Source organism: Calonectris borealis, chromosome 17, assembly GCF_964195595.1.
Source record: "Calonectris borealis chromosome 17, bCalBor7.hap1.2, whole genome shotgun sequence".
Classification (NCBI taxonomy): domain Eukaryota; kingdom Metazoa; phylum Chordata; class Aves; order Procellariiformes; family Procellariidae; genus Calonectris; species Calonectris borealis.
Genome location: NC_134328.1, coordinates 13117914 through 13142728, shown reverse-complemented (window position 1 = coordinate 13142728; position 24815 = coordinate 13117914).

Sequence of the window (24815 nt, the reverse complement as noted above, 5' to 3'; positions counted from 1 at the left end):
TTCTTCGTGTTTTTTTTTTGCAAAGTGTGTATTTTTTAATCGTCTCTTTGTATGATCTCACTCAGTTTCTTGATTTATGAAAATAGGACTGCCAGTCTATTGTCAGGTTTTGTTGCAGCCATGTCTTACTGAGGAGAAACCATGTTTTGGTAAATTTAAATGGAATCCAATGGCGGACTGATAGACCAGGGAGGAGATAGTGAGCCAAAGAGGTAAAAACAAGAGTATAAAAGGGATTTCGGATACCTTATCTACCCTTGGACTTTCTTTGTCTTTTTTAACAGTATGTGCCTAGCTGAACAATAATAAACAATGTGATGCTGTTTGTTTAAAATGGGGTTATATTATGTGATGCTATGCAGTGCACCTACACAAACAGAGGGAATCTGGTTGACCATATAGTGTAAACATGAGACAGGCTAGACACAAAGTGCTGTCAAAGGTACAAAGTCAGCTGACAGGCACAATAGATAGTTTCCCCTTTTTCAGTTTCATTTAGGGTAGATATTGTTTGTAACCATAACAGAAATATTTTTGAAAGAAGTGCAATTTTAATAATTTCTGTTTCTGTTGAAATATTTCAGGGGGGCAAGCATCATTTCAAAGAATATCACATGATACTAACCCTGAACAAATGAATCAGTGGACAAATCTTGAGTGATTCTAAATATTTGCTAAGAATCAGCAAGTCTTACTGCACACAGTAATGCTGCAGGAGCTCAGCGCTTCATTATGTTTGAGATCAACTGCCTTTAATCCAGACCTATTTCTGACACAGTTTTAGTAGAATCAGTTACTCTAATAGATGAATGTATTGCATTCTTTTTTCTTTACTATTGTTTCCTATTTTTTTCTTCAAAGAACCTTTTTTTTTTAGATTTACAAGAGAGAAACTGAAGTCCTTTGATCTCTACAATGTATGTACTATTTATACCAAAGATGGTGAAACTGCTTTTGTCTAATTATTTTTGACGTCTTGCAAATATTTGCAAAATTCTTCATGGGGATTAAAAAGATCCACAGAGCTCAATCTCTCTATGACAAAGAAACAGTGTTCTCAAAAGGCAAAACAATTGTTTGTTTTCTCTTAGAGAGATCACAGACATTTATCTTCCAATGTGGCACATTTTATCTGAGATAGCGAATGAATGCATCCCATTTTTAGAAGATCACTAAGTTTCCCTAAATAGAACTGTTCCTTACAACATCAAAATAAAATAGTGCTAAAAATGGAGTGCGTTTGGAAAGCATCAATTCCACCTTTTTACAATGTTTGATTCCAGCTTCGTAGAAACTGTTTTTTGCAGAAGCTCCCATTTTAGGATGCGGTATTTTTGAGCTTCTGTTAAGTTACTTACTAGAACAAAGTTTGTGAGGTCATCATTGATGCATTCCCCTGCATTGGCTTACAGAACATCTATTAATCTACATGTATTTATTTATTTATGCAAAATTAGTTCCATGTGAGTAATTACACTTCCACTTCAAAAGAATAGCCAGGGTTACCAATTCTCACTATGACTGAGACTCATCATTTTGTTTCTGGGGTTTTTTTAATCCCTAAACCCATGAGTCAAGTGAATGGGGGGTTTATCAGCTTTCACCAAAAAAAAAAAAAAAATTCTAGTCTTCACAGTTTGAGTCTTGAGAATATGGTCCATATGGTCAAAAAATGAGAAGCTGAAGTTCATTTTTTAAAGCTCATTGTTGTTTGCTTCCTCATGGAATTTGTAACACGTGGGATAGGCAATAGTAATGAAGTCCACAGAAATCCCCTAAGACTACGCAGGAGATTTGGAGAGCATAGGGAAGCTTTCAGATATGTGGTCTCAGTCAGGAAACACCACCAAAGCCAGGCGGAATTACCAGTGGATGCTATCTTGGTTAAAAGTAATTGAACAGATTTGGAGACTTCTGGATACTTTCTCCAGTGAAAATGGATAATTTCTTCTTTCAGCTAGGCTCTTTTCTCTGCTGAATTTTCTGAGAGTTTTTGTCCACTTATACAAGTGTGCACTGGCAGATCACAATAAAATGTGATAATAAAATAATAATATAAAGTTTCCCATTATTTGCCAAAATTGTGCTTTTTAAACTATTGTACCAAGCGTGGAAAAATTGAGTCATAAGTGGTTTTGCACTGCAGAATAGGTATTTTGCTACCTTCTTTAAAATGTCTATGTTTTGTACATGGAATTGAGAGAAGCACTATAGAATTAAGATATGAAAGTTCTTTAATAATACAGACATATAGACTTTATTTCCTTAGTAAATCTTTTCAGTTTCTTAGAAAAGTTGTATTTCTTGGACATGACATGAGTCATACAGTATGAGCGCAGCGGTAAATTCTAGGCAATCTATTAAGAATGTCACACTGTGTTCTTCATTTCATGTCCTTTCCAAGGTGAACAGAAGTGTCATCAGCAAGTGGTTTGTGAAGGTGTCTGTGAGTGTTGGCAGGTAAATAATTTTTTTAAACCAAAGTTAACAGTCCATGTAATCATGTGCATCAATCTGATTTCTGTAGAGGCAGCTGTTCTGCTTAGTCTGCTCTGGTAAGAAGTCCAAAATGTGCAAGAGGAATGGGAGAACAAGGCTGGCAAAAGAGCATAGTGAGAACATTCAGTGAAGCAGGAAGGAGGTGTTATAAACCCTAAAAGTGTGAGAGACAGAGGGGTTATGCCGGATCTGTGCAAAAGGAATGAAAGATATGAGGGGCCTCACAGATTTGTAGGTGGCTGTTTAGATAATTCTCCTGTGATTGTTGGAAGAGCTATAATGCTCCTTTCAGAGAGGAAGAAATAGCAAAATATTTAAGATGCCAAAACCACGTACAAAAAATCTATCTAGCGTGCAAATGCCTTTCTTCTGTCTGCATCATCTGGTTAATCTGAATCTGGATAGGTGTTTGCTTAATGACAGTTGTGCAACTAGAGCCAAATCCTGCAGAAGAACAATCTCATCTATTTTGAAGGGTTCCTTTAGGCCCTGACTAACTTTTGTTTATGTAAATCATTAAAGGGGAATCTTCCTTAGCATTATGGGTCTGTTCTGCTGCTTTGAAAGGGCTGGCATAAACTACACATCGCACCCTGAGATTTCTGTGATGGTGAGATACTTGAGTACTGTACATCCAGGCAAACCCTATCCTTTGAGAGGTAGATAAACAAATCTTGTGTCACATCTTTCTAACGAAGACCAGCTTGAAAAAACTTCCATCACTACTATAAGAGGTTCCTTCAGTAACAGGCAGAGTGCTCAATGTTATATTCTGTGATCAAATAGGTCCTCATGGCAGCCTATGGCTATAGATAGGTTTGTTGGGTCTTTCAGTGCATTTTTACATCAATTGTATTAAAAAAAAAAACAATTTCATGTCTCCTCTTGAACCCTAATACATTGCACTAAAGACCATTAATATTTAATTAAGGTCCTTTTTTTCCTCTTTGTATGCCACCTTGCAGTAGCATAGTCCTCCTGTTAGTAGGCCTAGTGGCCAAAAAGACCACTAGCATCTCATGTCCTTTTGGTAGATATAGACATCTCCACACCTTCTACTGGCAGTCTACATGAAGACTTGAACTCTTAACGCTGCTTTGAGAATCCGTTCCTCTGTACTTCAGATGACATTTTGCTGCATTGCCTTCAGCAGAACTGCAGTGCTTCAGTCTCCTCTTGCAGCTGATCAGAGCTACAGTTTATGTGGCTTTCACAAGTGAGTGATGGCCCGGGGCTGTCACTCTAAGGATGTATTACTCACTCAGGGTATTTACATCTTCAGCTGGACTGACAAGAAGATGAAAAGAAGGCTTGGTTGCTTGGCCAGCTTTTGTTTTATAATTTAAAAGAGCCTTGGTATTTATAGATTGCATCCCTGTTGCAGAGTGTCTCTATTTCATCCAGGAGCTGAAAAAATTTATAGCTCCCAGATCTCACATTGTCTTTAAAATACTGTGCAATAATCACAATCAGGATACTGATAAAGAACAATTAAAAAGATATTTCTTATTAACCATTTGTACTTTAAAATTATGTATTTCAATAGTAGGATAACCTAGGCATATGGAAAATATAAGACAAATTAGTTTTGCCACTTTGATCGCAAGCTATCCAGGTCAAATATTTCACATGATGTCAGAAGTTAGTAAAATTTTCCACAGATGCTTCTGTTTTCTGCTTGGAAGATGGATACCTAAAAACAGTCTAGATTCACGCTCTGTGAAAACCCAGTGACTCTAGCTAGTGTTTGTAGTATCTCCCACTTGTAAACCATCAAAAGCCTAGAGATCATTGAGGCCATTTTGAACGGCATTAGTTTCATTTTAAGAATCAGTGAAGAAAAACCTGTACTGAGTCATTACTTGTACTACAGTAGCACTCCGAGGTTCTGCTAGTGCTCAGACTCCAATATGCTAGGTGTGCTATGACTACATAGGAAAACGTGATTCATGCAAACAAAAGGTTGGTGTAAATAAAATAACGAAACTTTTGACTTTGCGGTATGTTATATCAGCAACTCGCACATTTTTGTAAACATTCCCCAAAAGTCTCCTTGGCATAGACCATACAAATGCAGAGAGCAGCAGACGGCACCCAGCAGGTGTCTGCATGAAATGCTGCTCCTGAAGAGATTTCCAAAAGCAATTGCACTGCCTTTACCTTTGATCTTTTCCCCAACCAAAAGCATGTTGTGTTTTTGTTTTATTTTATTCCCTCTCTTACTATCTCATCCTCAGCCACAAGTGCATTTTACAGAATTTCTGCCCTTCATGTTTTTCAGCTACCATAAGGTATTTGAAATCTGACTGGCAAGGCTAAATATCTTATTTCATTGTCTATACACCAATTATTTACAGGAAACTTTCATTCTTCAAGTCATATCGCATGGCTCTGAATATTAACACAAGACCACAAACACCTCATCAACCTCCTGTTACTGAGTAGCATAGCTCATTTTAATTTAAGCCTTAAAAATTAGGTAGCCATTTGGAATTTAGAACTTTTGTCTCATGAATTGTTATAGATGCTGTGCCAGATCATCAGCTGACCAATATTCATATACAGTTCTTACTAAGAAAAATAAATATACATTCCGGTGTACTGAAAATCTTCAAGTACTTACATAAAAACATATGTCTCATGGTACGCTTTAGGTATGCCATCTGTCCTGCTACCTTGTTAGCAAATACAAAGATGCAATATCTGCTGCAAAACATTTATCATTGAATAAAGAAATGATGGTGGTAATATGGAAGGAAAGCTTGTCCACACAGAAGGAAAATCAGGTTGTGAGTACTAGAGAATGACAATGTTTCTCCTGTGTCATACATCCCTTTCTTCCCACAGCAAGCGTGAACTGCTTGCCCATGTTTCTATAATGAAGACTGAGAGAGAATAAGAGGTAGGTAGAGCCAGGTCAGGGATCAAGCCTAGTATTTAGGTTTATGTTTAAAATGAGGTGGTACAGAGTTTCTCAAAGCCTTGTTCTTGATGGTGGTATTATTTTACTTTGTTTCTGTGCATTCATATTCATCATGGCAATAAAGAGTCCATCTTTTTATTGAAACAGCTGGATTAAGAGGTATGATCTTGGCTGCTTTTAAGGAGCTGCTGTAATTGCCAGAGGGATCTGAATAGTATCTTCCCAAGAGGAAGCAAAAATGTAGCCCATGCAGGGATAAATAAAGAAATAAGTGGTCCATCAGAAGGTTTTCTGGTAAGAACTGAGCCATGGTATCAAAAACGTGACAGCACCCAGGGTGGAAAGGAAGGTAACATGTTCCAGATGACAGGGCATGCAAATAAGTCTCCCATGCTTTTAGGCACCACAGTAATTCTCATTTTTTAGTCCAAAAAGAATAGTCACTCACATAATTTCCTTCCATGGCAAAGAGCTGACTTGATAACACGAGCTCGTGCCACTGCTCAGGGTTACAAATCCACATAGACATTTCCTTCCTCTCTTCTTCAGCCCTCATGCCTTGCCCTTTCCCCATCAGAGGGAGTCCAGCTCGCTTTACAAGTCCCTTCACCTTTCCTGAAGACTGCCTGGCGAGCTGTGGTCTGCTGCTCCTGTTTCACCTCCTCAATTATTGTTATGCCAGTGGTGTTGCTCCCAGCAATGCCAGTGCAACAAAGAAGAGACAAACATCTAATGGTTGCCAGCAGCTGAAGTTAGGCTGAGGCAGAATAGCTGTTTCAAGTATTTTAGGCATTTCTGAAATATTCACATATACAAGAACAAATCACTACACATGTATACGAATGGCAAAATGACATCTGAGTTTAGCTCTTTGGTACCAGCTGTAGTTCATTCCTGTTGCCAGCGGCAGGGATGTTCACTAATTGAATGGAAAGCTTCAGGATTTGCCTGTGCATCCTCTCCTCCTTGGAAGCCAGAGTCAAACACAACACTTCCATTGCACTGACTTTCACAGCTCCTCAGGTTCAGCAGTAAGAGTGCTACGTACCAGGAGGAGTCACGCTGGCAGTCTGGCCCACGGAGACTGCAGGCCCTGATATCTGCCATCATGTCATTAAAAAAGAGGAGCAACAGCTGTTTTACATTGAAGAGACAGAAATTAGTCATTCTTGGAAGGAAAGAAAAATAAGTGAGTTTCTGAACAAACCCACCTGCAAAGAGCACTAAGTGCTTCACACAGGTTCTTGTTCCAAGCAACCTCTGGGCTGCATGATATGCCATGAAAGGGATGTTACCTCTCCATTCCTGCATGTCTGCAGCTCTACTGCACTATTTAACATGTCAATTTACAGCTGCAGTGCAAAGGTTTTATTTCATTTTCTTAGAAGTGTCTGATGAGAAAAAAGTGTCTCCTACCTTACCAAGACTGACTTTGACTCACTAACCTGATATTTGAGGGCTGACACATTCATTTCTTCCCGCATTGTTTAGAATTTCCTGATTATAGACTCCCTAACTAGAACACAAATTCTGAAGATAGGGTGGTGGTGTCATACATTACATGCTGTTTAACACTGACATGAAATCCTTCATCTTCAGGCATGCAAATTTCCTGCAGATACATAATCTAGTTTATGTGTGTGCACACTAAAAGCACTGAAAATAGTTGAGTTACTGTTCGCAAAAATCCATTCAAAAAGTTAAAGAAAAAAAATTCCCACTGCCAGTTTCCTATCCTAACAACAATTTCTGATTCCTAACATTTATTTAACCTGTGTTATAGTACTAGCAGTATAAAGTCCACGACCAATGAAAAAAAGTCTTTGCACTAAAGGACATCAAAAATTCATCCTTGCTCTGGGATTCCATATTTCCTTTAAGCCATTTGCAGTGGCTGTGCAGATTACAGGCAACTCATAGTGTGGGAGCCTGTCATCTAGTCCGTTCTCCTCTTCTGACGATTAGGTATATTTTGACCATTCTTACCAGATGTGTTTTAAATTATTCAAAGATGATGATTCCACTGTATCCTTAAGCAATCTGTTCCCATATTAACATTAGAAAACTGACCCTTTTCGTTTTCCCTTAATGAAAGTGAAATTATATCCTTCTTGTCCTAGTCTTCACAGACAGGGAGAACAATTCAGTGGTAATATATCTGAAAAGCGTTGCCGTCCTCATCTCTCCTTCAAGTCTTCTCTTTTCTTCAGCAAACCAGTCCAGGTGCTTTATTCACATCTACTGCCATTTTTGTCCCTCTCCTCTGGCTTCTCTTCATTTTATCAACAGCTTTCCCAAAGCATGAATTTTAGATCCAGAGATAATATACTTCAGCTGAAGCATTAGTGCTGGTTGGAAATAAATACTTACTATCTGTATTTTAACCAAATTGTATTTATTTTATCTTTTTCTGTAATAACATGGCCTTATTGACTGCCACATTGTTTATGGTCCCACTGTAACTCCCACAAACCTTCTGCGTTATGATGCCTGTTATATACTTTTCTGACTACAATACTTAGCAATTATTTGATTGGATTTCATCTTACATTTGGTATCTGACTGGCCAATCATACATGGAAAACCTCAGTCTCAAGCTGAAAAGCTGTATGATATATAATACCTCACATGATCAAGTTTGCTAAGTGGAGAAAATGGGTACTGTAATGCTGCACCTGACATCAAAGACTTTGAATTTGCATTCCAGGCCTCTTAATAATTTCCTATTAGAATAACACTTAAAACAAAGAAAAATTTAAATATTAAATGCTAATAGAAAGTGTTACAACTTATTTGGTGGAATATGGCTCATTGACCTGGTTAGTTTTATATCAGTGTCAATATATGTGGGATTTTTAAGCATCGTTCTATACTGTATTCTTGTTGATGCTTCTCCCCTTATTGCTGTGGTAATACATTTGGCACAAGGGACATATATAATGCTAACATTTCTATGATATACATACCAAATAAAAGCTTTTTCAATTTCATTATTTTGACAGGCAGATTCCATTAATACCTCCACAACAATCATGTTCCTTTTCTTCAGAATCTAAGAGAAGAGGATTATTAAAAATTACAGACAATACCCCTATACACTTAATCTCTCCAAATTCACTTTACAATTGCTGTCAACATCAATAACGTCGGACAGTATGATCAGGTTTGTATGAAACATCAGAACTTGGATATTCTCCAAAGGGAATTTCTTTCCCCACCTAACAATACAACTGTTAGGTGGGGAAAGAAAAAAAAATGTTTTTTTTTCAGTCAGAAAAAGATGCTCCCAAATGCCTGTGAAGAAGATATGTGCTGTATGATAGCCAGGTTGCAGCTCCTTCATCTCATCCCATTCTCCATACTGTACCTTTGGTCCGCCTTTCCATTTCAAAAACCATGTCATAAGTAATGAGAGGAATAGATCTTCCAATACCACAGAAGCTTTTCTTCAGGAGAGGAGAGAGCTTAGAGGATCCATGTCCCTTCTTCTTCAGGTGTCATAGGTTGCATGTGAATAGCCAGAAGCACAAGGCTACCAGCCAGTGGGTAAATTACTTAAGAGTTTGTTGAAAACTCATTTGTTTGCACGGCTGGTTTACTTCTCAATATAAGATGGAAGTTAAAATAATATCTGTGGACAGATAATATGGCAAGTAATTTTTTTCTGGTTTTAGTACGGATTTTAAAGAATGCTTGTTGCGCTGTTAGGATTTGTATTTACAGTGCATGAAAAACATTCTCATCACCGACAAGTATGCTGCGTGTCCAGCTGCTCTAGTGGCATTCTTAAACACAGTTAAAGCTGGTAGAATTCAGCTCTTACTAATTTTGATACACGGAGCAATTGAATCCTTTTGAAAATCCACATTTTCATTAAGACATTCTCAGAAAAAAAAAATGATATTATCTTCATGTACATTGCTCTTAAATCAAACTATGCCTACTGATTTAATCTTTATTTTTATTGATATTAGCTTTTCAATATCAGTATCAACTCTCATTCTGACCAACCCTGTATGCAACATTTATAAAATCAGTTTCTGTCACGACTTTGTACAAAACAACTGGGTGCACCCACTTTCATACCAGGCTTAATCTATCAAACAAAATACAATTTAGTTTTTCCTTTAGGTTCCTGGAAAGTCAAGTGTGAGCAACTGGGGTTTGTTACTGGTCTCTTATATGTTTTTCCAACAGTTCTATAAGTTGTCAGGCAAAGATTACTAAAATGTAGTATCTTAAAACAAAAGTGGTTCAAACTGGGAAGTGACTTATACACTGCTAAATGTTGTCTGTACAGGTTTCCAACAGTGTGTTGTTAAGTAATGATTGTTTAATGGCACCCACTTTATATTGAACAATCCTTTTATATTCTCGTGTTGTCTAAATTTATTGCAAGTATCTCTGACAGGGGAGACAGAGGATGACTCTAATGTTTGAGCAATAACACAACATTGATAGCATATATGTTTAATAAGTTTAACATGAATGATGACCCCTAATCCCAGCACAGTCAAGGCTTCGGTCAGATAATCCGATTCCTCTTTTCTTAATGCCCAGTTTGTAAACCACGAGATAGATATGTCAGATATATGCATATGGATATAGATCAAAAGGGTGACTGCACACGTTGACAGGACGCTAATTAAATTGATCCACAGTTAGTGATTACCTATTCTGGGCTGTTAATTTTGCAAGTGATAAGATAGGCTGCCTTCTTTTTTCTAATTACAGGGGCACTGATACTGTCTATCTCCTCAAGACAGTGAGTGCCACCTACTGTACACTCACTGCCTCGGAACTGCCAAGAATTCATAACTTAACATGAGTACACCTGAACAAAGAGAATACTCTGTAGTAATACAAAAAAGTGCATCTTCATGAGAGCCAATGTCTTAGTTCTGACTTACAATATGTAAATCATCTCATAGAATAGATAGAAAATAGACTGAAATTTCTATGCAAGTGTATGGAAATTTGGTAAGTAATAGTTCTTTCATCAGCTGTCCTACATGGTCATGCACCTAATAAATAGAGGTAAAGAGCTTCAGGGAATCTAAAAGCTGTGACCATGACACTTCCCACTACTAAGCCACTGATTTTTTTGTTAAAGGCTCCATAGATATGCTGTGGTCAGACCTTGATTAAGATCAGAAAGTAAAAGTACTGAAGCAGTTGACAGTGTTGATATTTAGAAAAATAAAACATGGTTATATTTCTCATAATCATCTGAATGAACCAAAGCAGGAAAAAGAGATTATAAGGCACCTGTCAAAAATTCGTTACCATGGGTAATTCTCAGAAAATGTGCTTTGGGGGGGTTCAACAAGCCCTTAAGTGAATGTGTGAAGACAAATACTAGAAGAATACTGTTAGGAGAAACTGGATTTAATAATGTATTTAAGATTCTGTAATGTACCAGCCAGAGCTATCGTTTTGCATCCTTAGAAATAGCACTGTTGTCTCAGGAAATAATACTGAGAGGGTTTCTTGACAAAGTGTTACCAAAGAGGTTGTGCAAATGCAGGCTGTTTTGCATGCAGTTCATTTTTCACAATAAAATGGCATCTGCCTGCCAAAAGGAGATAGGCATGACTTCTCTGATGGATGGGACAGGACAAAGTGATTCCAATCAAAAGGCAGAAATGCTGAAGTTTCACTACAATCAAAAAGAATTCAAGAAAGGAATTCTAGTCAGTCCGTTGTCCTTTGAATTTCACTCCAGTGGGAGATTAGAAGCTGAAAATGTACTTCAAATGACTACACGGAAAACTTTGCCACTGTTCTACAAGAGGGATTTGCCTGTAAGCAAAAAGATACAGGTTTACATACCTTGCTTAGAGTCCGAGCCAATGACCATAGAATTAATAATACTATTTTTCTTATTGCAGAGAGCTTTGGTTCAGATAGTTGGCAATAAAAAAGAAAAAAGGGAAATTAAGAAGTAAAAACAGGTTCAAGGTTAAAAGATTTTGCAAGTGATGAGCTAACACAATAGAACTATGCATATTTAATAAATATTGATCAGCATCTCGTGAACGAAGGATTTAGGAAGGATCCATACTTTATTGCAAACCTTTCTTTCAATCTAATAGATTTTTATGTTTATAGGCCAGATTTGTAATTTAAGGGAAGGATTTACAAGAGGAGCCTAAAGGATGTAAGCATCAGCTGTTTATGAAGTTCAATGGCATTTGAGTGTCTGACTCCCTCAGGCTCTATTATGAATTCTAACCGTAACTTATTGACAATAGTCTTTCAGTTCAGAAAGCACAAAATGGTTACCCTTTACAATAACATAGCCATAACAATAATCTAGTCTGCCTTCCAGGGACTATTTTGTGGTCAAAATCAGGATAATTGACACAATTTACCTCAATGGAAAGTTCAGCTTTGTGTATGTGGAAGTGCTGACTTTACTACAGATTTACAATCACAAGTTCCTGCCTAAAAGATATTATCGCCTGCTCCAGCTTCTCCATCCAGAAAACTTTTCCCTCTTGTCTGCTCCCTCATCTATTCAGCAGACCTTCAGCCCAGCCCAGAAATGCTTCCTCAGCATCTCTAACCCGGGCCTGATCCAAGGCCTCACAGACTTTATTCCCAGTTCCCTTTCCCCAGGAATTGGTCTGATTCCAGAAAACACCCCAGTCCATCATCTCACTGCTGCTGTCCGGCTCTTAGAGTCTAAATTACATGTTAGGACATAAAACCAAGGGTGAGGCATGATGGAGATGGATCTGGAGTGTTAGATAAAGATCCAGTTTGTCTTGTGGGCTTCATAAGTAGATTTTGCAGGAGCAAATTCTAATAAATATCTGCAGGTGAACAAAAGGGACTCTCCCTCTGCAGCTGAGCTACATTTGGTGTGAGGTCTGGAGAAAGGAGCAAACAGGGCTTAGAGACACCTTCTGCTCTCCTGATAGTTGGGCTGGCCAAAGGCAGGGACAAATGCCTGGTTTACAATTCTTCATGTTAGATAAAGGATATTAAACTTTATAGCTGTCGTTGCATAATATTCCTTGACTACTAAAATGTCTGCTAAAAAGTGCAAAGAGGCAGAGAGGAAATTGAATGCCTTTGCAATAGGGCCAAAATAAGGATGGTAGTAGCTATTATGGGAATACTTAATAAGGTCTCTGAGTTGCTCTAGCAGCTCAACATATCCTTTTGACACAATGCCTATAAACAGTGATTACTGCTTGACTGAGGGTGTGAGGAGGGAAATTCTAAGACAAAGTTAATTTGCATCTTAAAAGAGTTTCCTCTTAAAAAACACACCATGGTAACAAAATTTCGGTATTGTAATGATTAATGTCACCACACTGTACTGACTCTACTGCCTCATAATTAAATAGAAGATATTCAGTTGTATAGCACTTGAATATGATAATGGTTTATGTATTAACTCATTCACCTTGCAATTTCTTGACCTATTTTTCATTTTTAGAGGTACATAATGATGGAATGTATACAATAGCATAGATGCTGAGAGCAGTCTCTGAGGAGTCATGGGGAAAGGAGAGACACTGTTGCTATTGGCTTTACATAAGCCTTCCTAATAAACTGAAATCAAAACCTGGAAGTACATTTTCTGAGGACTTTCTAAGTATTCCAATCTAAGAAAGGAACTAGATACTTAATTCTCAGAATATGGTTCTAAAAATTTTCCATGAACCAAATGACAGCTGAAAAGGAAAACTGGGAACTATGCTGTTCCTTTTATTGTGAATTGCCACTTGTTGATTGTAGGGATTGCCTTCATCTAGTAAAACAGAGAAAACACTTAAACTCCTGTTCAAACACACCTTCCCCCCTCCAGTAATCCAGAAAGTGCAAAGAATGTAGTCTGCATTTTGAGCGTAAGACAAAATTCCCAAAAATTATGTTTCTCTACCATGTTAAAACCACCTACATTGAAAGATCTTGGGATTTTAAATCAGTAGATGTGTGTGTTTGGGTTTTTTGCCTGTTTCTGACAATGTCTCTCTCTGTGATGTTTGCCAAGTATCTTACATGAACTATTTGAATGCCTAAAGTTAACCATTGAAGTTCAACAGTATACTGAAATAAATCGCAGGTTTTCAGAGGTGTTGAACTCCCACGTTCTCCATTCAAGTCAAGTACATGATTGTTTCACCCTCATCATGGTCTTGTTAGCAAATATCCAGCAACTTCATAGCAGGGTGTCAGTTTTCCTCCTCATTTCTGACATAACTAGCTTCTTTACGTGAAAGCAGACTATAAATAATATTGGATCTTTAGCTTAAAAAATGCATATCCTGATGAATATTTATTCATCACATTAAAAATATCATCCATGCCTTGCTTTCATTTGGCTCATAAACCTGAATATTGCAGAAAACCTAAAGACAATATTTATTCAGCACGTCAGCATAGCATCAATTAAGGACAATTTCATATTTCTGTTCAGGATACTTACACACTTCCTATTACTGTCCTGTCAAAACACTTCATAATCTTTGGAAGTATTTCTTTGAGACATTGTTCCCATTTCACAGCTGGAGAGATGTAGTAGACAGATTTATGACATTTAATTTCCACTAATTCCAGTGGAGGTAGATGCTGAATACTTTTTTAAAATCTGGCTGCAAGTAACTGAGCCAGGGTCACAGAGGAATCTCATGAAGCATGATTTTCAGAGTTGCAGATCAGCAATCAACCTGTTGGGACGCCTGGCTTCCTGATTTTCCTTTCATGCTGAGGGTACTTTATTTTGAGTACCATGACTAGGTGTATATAGCAGTATTAGCTTAGGTTTTCAGCTCAAACTTGAGCCAAAACTTCCCCCATTATCCATCTATAGTGGTAGCTTGCTCTCTAGCTCTGTTTTGGAGTAAGTCACCTGGATCTTCAATTAAGAAAACTTAGATTATATCTTAATTATTGGCTTTGGCAGCGCTTCCCAGCTCCTATGATGGATGCATGCTCCAGTCACCTTTTGCTGTTCTGTGGGAACAAGATGCAAACACAAACTGTCTCCTCCACCTGAGGTCCTGATTTTCTTGGGAAGAGACACTGCTGTGTCTGGAGAGGGATTTTGCAGTTTGAGTACTCTTCCACGTATGGAGTTGCTCTGGAGACGCAGCGCCTCTCTAGTACAATTATGTCTAGGTTTGCATTACACCCTTCCCAATACAGTGCTCTGCCAACAGGCAATATTAAGCCTTTTTAGCTTTAGTGTTGAGTCACTCCAGAATTCTTTTTTCATGTTCATTTCAGTTTGGATTTGAAGAGATACCATTTTATACTGTGATTTCTAGGAACAAGAGGGTGCCCAGATTCTACAGCCCAAGCTTTCTCAACTTCTGACATCATTGGGAAAGTTTAGCTTGTTTTTCCAAATCCCGTAAGTTTATCTCCTTTTGAATATATACTTTCCAAAATGTCCTCTCTTCAACAAGACATATTGGTCCTCCTGCGTAATGCTGGCATCCGTAAGTAGAATGTCCTGGTCACAGCCATGGATGCTCTGACCAAGAAATGTATGTGGCCCCATCCTCTCCATTTGCTTCATTTGATCACACTGGCTTTACTAGAATCATTCCTGAATTGTCCCAGCATAACGGAAAGAAGGATCAGGCACTGAAGTGAGAAATTCTTTCCACCATAGAGGGAAATACGAACTCACTTGTCACTACTGCTTTCAAATGAATTTCTAAATGAAAATACCTTTTATACTGTCAGTAATATAACACGGAGATGACAGGTTCTGTTGGTTTTCCATCAGTTACAGCCTGTGTCAGCAGCTTTTTCGGATCCGGAATACACTCCAGTTTCTACACTAAAAGCCATTTCTTTATGTTGACTTTTTGCTAGGAATAACTGTGAGTGCTAGTACATCTGTATTTTTCATAGAAAAATCTGTAACATTCTTTGGAAGATTTGTTGGTACAGCTTCCACAATCACTTTCTATTCTTTTCCATATCTCTTCTAAATGCAATTCAATTAAATAGGTTGATGGTGTTTGTATTAATATAAGCAGCATTCCTGGCAACATGACAAGCTGCACTGAACTGAGTTTTTGTAGTTTTATGATAGTTGTGGCCACAGCTGATGTTTCTTAAACTAAGTGTTTGAAAACAAAAACATGGGGTTTTTTTAAATGTGAGATCCTTATCTCTGGTTATGTAGAAGCTATTCTGGGCAGGAGACAAATATTGCAGGATAAAAAAAATACCCTTTCACAGACATCCTGCAAAATATGTTGGGAAAAAATTCAAAAGCACAAATAGTAGTTCTGTGTCTGACTGTTAGTACTTTTATTGTGGAAGCATCTGGGAGCCCTAATTAGGGACTAAAATCTCTTGTTTCAGGCTCTACCAAGGAATAAAAGATGACACCTGCCCATACAATATGTAGACTAAGATTCATTGATGTTTGATGGACATCAGGAAAGATGGTGAAGTGATGGTCCACAGTTCTGAAAGAAATAGGTAAGTTTAATATTTTTTCTTCTCTTTTCTATTAATATGCTCATCTCTTTTAATCCTAGACATTTTACCTGTATCCACTTCCTTGGAATTAATTTAGAACTTAGAAATGTGACGCTTGCCTTGCCAGCTGTTTACAAATCTCCCAACATAACTGAACTATTGCATCTCAGAGCTGATTTGCAACAACTCTACTAACTCAGCTGTTGGCCTTTCATAGAGGGAGGCTTCAACTATGACTTTCTGTGCACTTTGCAAATGCCTAGAAAAAAAGATGTGAATGCAGAGTCTATCAAGATCACTTTCAGCATCTGCATAATCAGGATTTGACTCAACGTCCAAGAAGGGTTGTTTGTTTAATTGCATTTCTCCATGGTTTCACTTCTGGACAATAACCTTAGTGTGACAGACAGCAGATTTCAAGTTAGCAAATTTCATACTAATCCCAAGTACACTCATATCATCAAGAACTACAGTTTGACACTATCAGATGTCTCCCTGAGCCACGATTTAGGCATTTAAAACACTGAATGAAGAGAGGGAAACTGATCTCCCCTAATTTCTGTTTCTTCTTTGAAGTATCAATTACTGCAGTGTGCAGAGCATCTTTTCTGTTTATGGGATTTATAGCTTTGAATACTGAAAATGTGTATTGGAATATGTAAATTGCTCATGTTGAAAGTTACATATTGAAGGCCAGTTGCAAGCATAAATCCTCTTTTTGTGCTCGAAAGTGTTCATTTGCTGGTGTAAATGGATTCTCCCATATGCCCTATACTTTTAGAAATCATTTGACTCAAACCGTTTGGAAAAGCAAACAGAATGAAATGAGCTACAGAGTACAATACAGGTGCAAAAATACTGAGATATCTTTCTTATCAGTCATTATCGCTGTCTCTTCATCGAAAGAAACAGTGGACAAATAAAAAGATTTCTATATAATGGACATAGCCTAATGCAAAAAAAAAAAACACAACATAAATAACTGATTTTCATATTAGCCTCCTCACATTCCTTTTTCTCAGTACTTTTGTGTAGCTATTAAGTGGTACTTTCCTTGCACAATGCTGATGAGGAAAGGGCTATGTCTTAAGAAAGAAAACTCCTCTCACTGACCATATCAAAATATAGATTTTTATAAGTAGATTTGTTTTGAAATAGGGTATTAGTAAGCCTTCCCTAGTTTTACTTCTTGGTATTGGAAGGTCGATAACTGGCCTACTTATGCCATCTTCTGGATAATTACAGAACCGTCTTTACACAGGAAAAGCCTCTATCAAGAAGCATTAATAATTATCCGTGCCTTGAAATAATTTGCTAATTGAATCCCTGAAGTAATTTTCTTTCTTATTTTACAGAATTTAGAACAAACCAAAAACTACTGAGTTATTGATAATGTATCATATTCAGCTATTATGAATAATCAGTAGATTGTACAAGAAAGATCTTTGTAAGTGTGGTCCCAACAACATTGATATATTTAGTGAAGTTATGTTGTACAAAAAAATACTTTTATACTGATATTTTACGAATGAGAGCCCCATTCTCTCAAAAGACTGGGTTTTTATCTCTTGGGGATAATCAGAAAGAAGGAATAGATGTTAGTCATGTTGCATAATATGTTGCTGGAGATAACTGTGCTGTGTGACACTCGGTTACCATTCTGATGCAAGTGGTAGAAGAACCTGCAAAGAGCAGATGATGTTGTATGAGGTTCTGGAAATTTTAGCTTTGCTATTCTATTTATTCATTTAATCACTCTTGCCAAATCTCACATTGGGTAATTGCATCTGTCTAGGGGACAGGAAAGAAGGCTGAAGGGCCTCCACTCTCTTCTGTAGCCTCAGTTTGCTTCATTTTTCATAGTATAGAATTATTATCTTGCAAACTGGGGTTTACTGAAGCGTCCTCAGCAGGAGAGAGGTGGCACAGGCAGAGCAGAAGAAATGTAGAGATTTATCCTTCAGAGTAAAGCATGTTTTGTGAGTTTGAGTTTCAGTTCACACCTCATAGGGTAACTGGAAATAGTGGACTCCTACCACAAGCGTTAAGTGAAACAAAGCGGGCATCTGAAATATTAGATGATCAAGTTTTTCAAGTGCCTTCTGTTTCTTGAGAAATGTACCAGTCCCTAAGAAATGTGCATTCAGGATAGAATTAAGTAATTACAGTAGACACCGTGAATTATGTTATTCTAGACATCAAGAAAGTATCCTGGTCAGATCCAGGTCAATGTGCCATGTTTCACTAACAGGGTTAGCACAGGAGAGTAGAGGTTTCCATTTTGAAGACTTTTCATCACTTTTGAAAAGTGTGAAATAATGGGAGTGTGAAGAGCAGAAATGGCACATGGAAGCGATGGCAGAGCATCTGCTTGCCTGTGCTTTGCATGTGTCGTCCCTCACTTTTCCCCAATCACCAGCTTTCCCATCCAAGTGCAATTACAGGCTAAAATGGAAAGCCACATTGGAATGGCATAATTCTCTCATTATTCTCAGTCTTCAGCATCAGCACATGTTAAGAAAGAAAAAGCCCATTTTCAGTTTCTGTGAAGGTGATAGTGGCTTTTGAACTGAGTTGAGAAACTTTGCCACTACCACGAGTGCTACAGGCTGTTCCCTGTTTGCTCTCAGAAAACCTTGAGAAAACTCCCCAGCTTGGCCTATGGGTTTTTTTAAAACACTAATCCAACACTCTGTTACTAAGTGTTTAATTATTAGGACTGTAAAATACACCACCACCTAAGGCATTAATAGAAGGAACTAATTATAGCCCACTTAGCACGTGGTTTACCCTTCACTTATAAAATCTCTTGTCATTTATTTGTCCTTTAAATGACTTCTTCTAATACCTTAATCAGGAAAAATGGATCCTTCAGAAGGGACAAAATGACCCCAAACTGGCACAGAAAGATTTGATTAAAACTTATACTCCTTCTGTGGCAGCCTAAAGATCTCAGGGGATCTGCCATCACTCAGCAGAGTAGAGGAAATAGCAGACAGGGAAAATGCTTTCTGTCTGAGACAAAAAGATTTTATTGCTAACGTGCTGACATCCACTCTCTGTAGGACCATTCTATGATCAGTCTCTCTTGTTTCCTTTAAAACTCAGTGTCAGAAGTTTGGTTCCAGTGTGATTAATTTCCCCTTTACTGATTGTGTGTCATTTACTTTTAAGTAAGATTTTTATAAATGAGGCAAAACAAAGACAGAGATGAAGATTGTGCGGAGATAAACATTTGTGCTGCTGGGACTCCCACTGACTCGGGCACAGCAGGGGCCAGAAGTAATGGGGATTCACAGGCATCATGATTAGACCTCTCACTGTGAACAGGTAATTGAAACACTATAGCCCATCACCAGCATTTATGAAACAGCAAGCCATGAAGGTACTTAGTTTAAAGTAGACCCTGAACAAACCAGGAGCTTCACACAGTCCCTCTGCCATTATATACGAGCAAAGCATAAGCTGAGGCCATCGATAATATACACTTGTGTTTGCATAGACAGCCCTGCTCTGACACCAGCCCTGGCGTTGTCCCCTGAGCAATGGCTATTTCTGTGCGGTTCTGTGGGCGATGCACGAGCTGTCTGCCTGGCTTGGGGAGGGGGGGCACGAGGCACAAGCAGAGGGGCCTTGGGAAGAAATATGGCAAGTTGCCTTGGCTAAAGGTCCAGTCCCTCCGCCCAGGTTTGCTGGGAGTGTGAAGAAGGTGGAGTGATTGCAAATCCGTAGTGAGAAAAAGGAGGAATATTTTTTGTCCAGATAATTGCATAAATGACAGGGCTTGACAGGAATTATGGATATAATGATACTTCAATGATTACAGTGCCAAAAGGGGATTCTGAAAATCTAGATCCATTCTGCAAGTCTCTTTTTGACTATGGGAGCTGACTTATGATTTCTGTGCATCAGTCCCTTATTGTAAAATGAAGGCTTTAATTAGTTATTACTTCCATCACTGTTTGCTCCAAGACTGTATACACTAAAGATTTTGTACTGTTTTGATATGACCATAGCAGACCGCATATCCCTCAGGTCTGGTCAAAAGGAACGGCGTAAAAAGCTGCCGCAAAGGTGAACATTATTGGTGAAAGGCATATACACGGAGCACAATGGATAAGTGCCATTCCTTAGTTTGCTGCAAGCTCTGTGTGACTGTGGTCAGCCAAGGAGCTCTTTCAGCTTTAAGCTCTGCTCTTTAAAGTGTAAACACTACATCTTTACCGCACAATGGTGCTGGGAAGCTGTATTAGCTTAGTGTGTGTAAGTCTTCTAAATCCTTGAAGACACTGAAATAATGAATGTTACTACCTGCATGGACACATTGTATATGATTGTAAGAACCTCCAGTGAACATTCTCATTTGCTATACAATAGCTTTTCATTAAAACAGTTCTTTTTTTCCCATTCAAGAGAGAGACAACTTTTTCCGGCATTAGCAACTGTGGGTCTGATGACATCTAATTGTTTGCATGCATGGTGTGCTATAGACCCAATACAAGTTTACAGGAACAATAAACACACAGAATATTTTCATTATTATTTTTACTCTTCCATAATTTTTAGAAGAAATAGGAAAACACAGCACAATCCTAATCTTACCAATATGGTTATAATTTGCAATAAAAAAGCCATCTTGGTTATTAGCAGTGCTGCTAAATCACTGGTCTGATCTGAAGTCTTCCATCTGGAATTGTAAGTTAAGGACAGTTTATCAGAGCAGTGATTTATTGTGTAAACAGATCCTGCTGCTGGCATTTAGGAAAACTTAGCTGCCTGCCATTCAGCCAAATTTTTTTATCACACTTGACTGAAGTTTCCAGCTTTGAATTATTAGTTAATAACATCTGAGCAAAAGCATAATTTATTGTTTAAGTAAACTTTGAAAAAGAAGAACATTGCCTTAGATACCAGACTTAGTGCTTGCCTTAGGCAAAGCATTTTTCTTTTAGCACAGAATTGTAATAGAACAGAAGTAAGATTTATGATTAATTCCATCTCTTACTGCCTGTGTAACTTACCTAATGGCAGAATACTATCTTCTGAGCTATTCTTTCCTCATTCATGTATCATAACACCTCATGCTATATCTGAGCATAGGTCAATTGCACACATTTGCACACAAATGCATACATTCAGACACGCACAAATCACAAAAATTCGAAAGTAATATATCTGTGGTTTCTGTATAGGGAAACTTGATACCACCCTATCTTTACCATGTCATCTGTTTATCAATGGTGCTTGAGGAAACCCATTAATTTCTTCATCACGGTCACTTGTAGCTAATTTAGAGAAGGCAGTTATTTGAATGAAAGGAATAATCATATCGTGTCCTCTGTCAACAATTTCTTTCTTTCTCTGTCAACAATTAAATGAATTTAATTTCATTTAGAGTATTATTTACAATAGTGTAATAATACTAAGAGCCACCAGATGCCAGCATAAGCATGCAAGCACTGAATAAGTGCCTGGTTTATGCTAAAAGTCAAGGATGGTGCAGAGCTCTCAGGTCATTATGAGGTTACATCACACTAAGAGTGTCATATAGAAATAAAGGATCTGATTATCAAGTCAGATCCGCGTAGCACTGTACTAAAGTTAATCTTGGATTTAAAGAGACTGCTTACTGGAGAAAGGACTGTATCATTGGCCTAGCTGGTAATTGCCTTCTGTATTCAAAACTGGCTTATTTCCATATGGAACTTTGACTGGAATTTCTAGCCTAGTAGATCTGTTTTTTTCCTTTGCTTACTAAATTGAGGATCCTTAATATCAGATCTTCTATTTGTATAAGTCTTCACAGAACATGCCAAAATGACTTCATCATCTCTGCAGAGCAGAGTGGACCTTCCAGACATGTCATGTTCTTGGCCGCAGGTATGCGAACAGTCTAGGCAGGAAGAATAAAAGGCCAGGTACTCATGGTGCAAACATACTGCAACGCTTTCTAGTGCAGATGTTTTAGGTTTTTTTTTTTCAGAATTTATCAGTGCTTCTGCCAGAAGCCTTTGCAACACCATAAAGTTACAGCCTTTTGAAATTAATTCAATGATGGAAATCACTTCTGACAGATTTCTTCCAGAGCAGAAAACTTTGGTCCCAGAGTGTTCAGAAAATCAACAGGCAACTCCTCACTGCCAGTGGAGACAGAGCAGAAGGAGTTACTTCGCTCTAGTTCTCCTTCCTCAGCATATCTGCAAGGTTCATAGGTGGCCCCGTAATCTTCCAGTGCGTTTTGGTAATACAGTTTCTAAAGAAGGGAAGAAACAATGCAAATCATCATGGAAGCTCCTACTGCCTTTTTGGAAATTAAAGGAATTCATGGCATGCAAATTAGACAGGTATGCCAGGAGGTTACAGTATGAGTCTTTCTCTGACAAGGAAAAGTTTTACTGAAACTCTCAGCTGCATAAGCACCAGAGCCCGAACTTCTCCTAGAGTACAAATGAGGCAGAAAAGAGCATTTGATCTGTCCTGGACCAGACAGCTATCAAGTACACATGACTGCGTGGAGCCATGCAGTTTGGCCCCAGGACGCATGGAGGACAGGCCTGTGAACATGCAGTGGCCAGACAGGACATGGCAAGAGGAACTAGGATTTCCCTGATAGCACAGAAGTGAAAGAGCAGGCAATCAAACTTTAACCCTGCACAGCAACAGAAAGCATTTTAGCCCCCCATCTTGAAGAATTTGTTACAGGTGACAGACCCCAGCCTTGCAGTAACTGCTGGGTGACCAGACAGAGGCAGCAAGAAGTCTAGGAGACAAGGCATTTTCAACAAGGAAGAGTCCTGAATGTTTCTCCATCAAATATATCCCTTGCTTTCGATTGTAATGCTTCTTAGATGTGGGCTGAGAGAGTAGCTGAAGACATAGCAGCTTTCCAGTTTTGCAAGCCTTTTTTCCTATTCTTACAAGCCAGCTTGACAAAGGAGGGATTCAACATTCATTTCGTACCTGACCCAGTATTTTGTCCACTGTCTGTATGATGCAATCAAGGTGTCTTACTTGGAATGTCTCATAACTAGCGTACAGGCCATCCTGGAACACAGACATAATATCTCAGGTTTGACCAGCATAAAGTCACCTACTAACATTTCTTTCAGATACAAATAAATACAATTATCTTTCTCTCTGTTACATCCATTTCTCTTGTGCTGTCTTCTCCAGTTACATTGCAGCTTTTTCTGTTCAGGGACTGTTTCTTCTTATGAGTACATACTCCACATGTACATGGAGTCACCAACTGTAGGCATTCTTCATAATCTCCAGTAATTAAATATGTTTCTTCCTCTAAATTTATTGGATTCCTTTTCATTAATGGCACAAAACGTGACCTCAGAACTGTATAATGTCTACTCACAGGTAATCCAAACTATGGAACTGGGTTCTCAGATACATAAAAAAGACTATTTTACATTTTCTTTGCCTACTGTAAGACAGAGATTGTTCTTAGAGTCTCTTGGTGATCACTACGTACTTATGAACAGAACACACAGCAGTCACCTACTGATGTAGACTAGAATTTCCTTCAGGCATTCCTTACAATAAAAATAGACATCTGTTAGAGAATACAGTACAAAAATCCACAGAACAAACTCAAAAGCCTTCAAACCCCCAGAAGTACATCTTATAGTCATAAAAATACTCATAAATCCTGTCCACACTTTTACAGTGTGTTAAGTAGAAGTTGTTGACTAGCATGTTTTTGATAGATATCTGAAGAATGATGGTTCCATTTCACTTATGCCAAGAACTGAATAAAATCTTGTGCCTATCAGTTCAGGTATTGTGATAAGAATTTTGGAAGAAATTACACTTCCAAATATTTAGAACAATAACTCACAAAAAGAAGTGTCAGTCTCAAACTGAAAGCTGTGAGAAAAAAATAAGTTGTCAACAGTATTTTGAATACCGGTGGAATCTCCAACAAGTGACACTTATTTTCTAATTGAACTATATTGCATTATTCTTTCCACTATTATTAATACCAAACCTCGTTCTTGAGGTTACCAATTTTTGTGGTACAAAAAAGGGCATTTACATAAGGAAACAGGCAGTTACCTCAGCAATCACTTCTTTTGCAGGCTCCACAGACGTAGGTGGTAGAGCAGCATGATCTGTAATATCCAGCTTAGCCTGCACACAGGGAGAGGCATGGTATTAATAAGAAACTGAATTAGGCTGTGAAGGATCACACTTTTGCAGAATATTCGCTTTTTCACTTTCATTTACTTCCTTGTTGAAAACACTAGTATGTGCAGTGTGACAAGAGATGACGTGCCTCCTCATCTGTTGGATTCATCAGTAGGATGAGGCACCTGGGAAGGTCCTGCTGATACTGAAAAATGGTAGGAGTGATAATAGTCTGTCACCAGAGCAGCATTATCCAGTCCATGCAGAACACCACTCCCCAGATATGCTTAGTGGCAAAAAAAGGCTCAATACCAAAACCAGAGGAAACATAATAAAAGAGATGACTAGTACCAGATTCAGCCACACAACACTGGTGGGGTAATGTGAATATATGCTTTGCACTTACTTGAGATAAAGACATTCTGCTCTCTTCATTATAGTTGATTAAAGTCTGTTCACCTTCTTGAGGTGGAACAATGGCTTTGCCTTTAGATCCTGGCACGTAAAACCGGCAAAGTAGAATACTGGAAACTGTTGAAACAAGAAAGGGAATGGTGAAATGGGCATTGTGAATAGATCTGTATGGCTCAGTACAGTGGGTAGCTTCCAAATAAGCTAACTCGGAAACCTCCAGCAATGTAGCTGTGCAGATGCAATGCTTGGCCTGGAGTAGTTAGCCTGCTTCAGAAAGCCAAGCTGTTATCTCTACAGAGCACTGCATTGAGCAGGCAGACATACTAGATCACTCACAGGTAACCAGAGAAATAGTGATCACATAATCTATTAATTTTTGCTT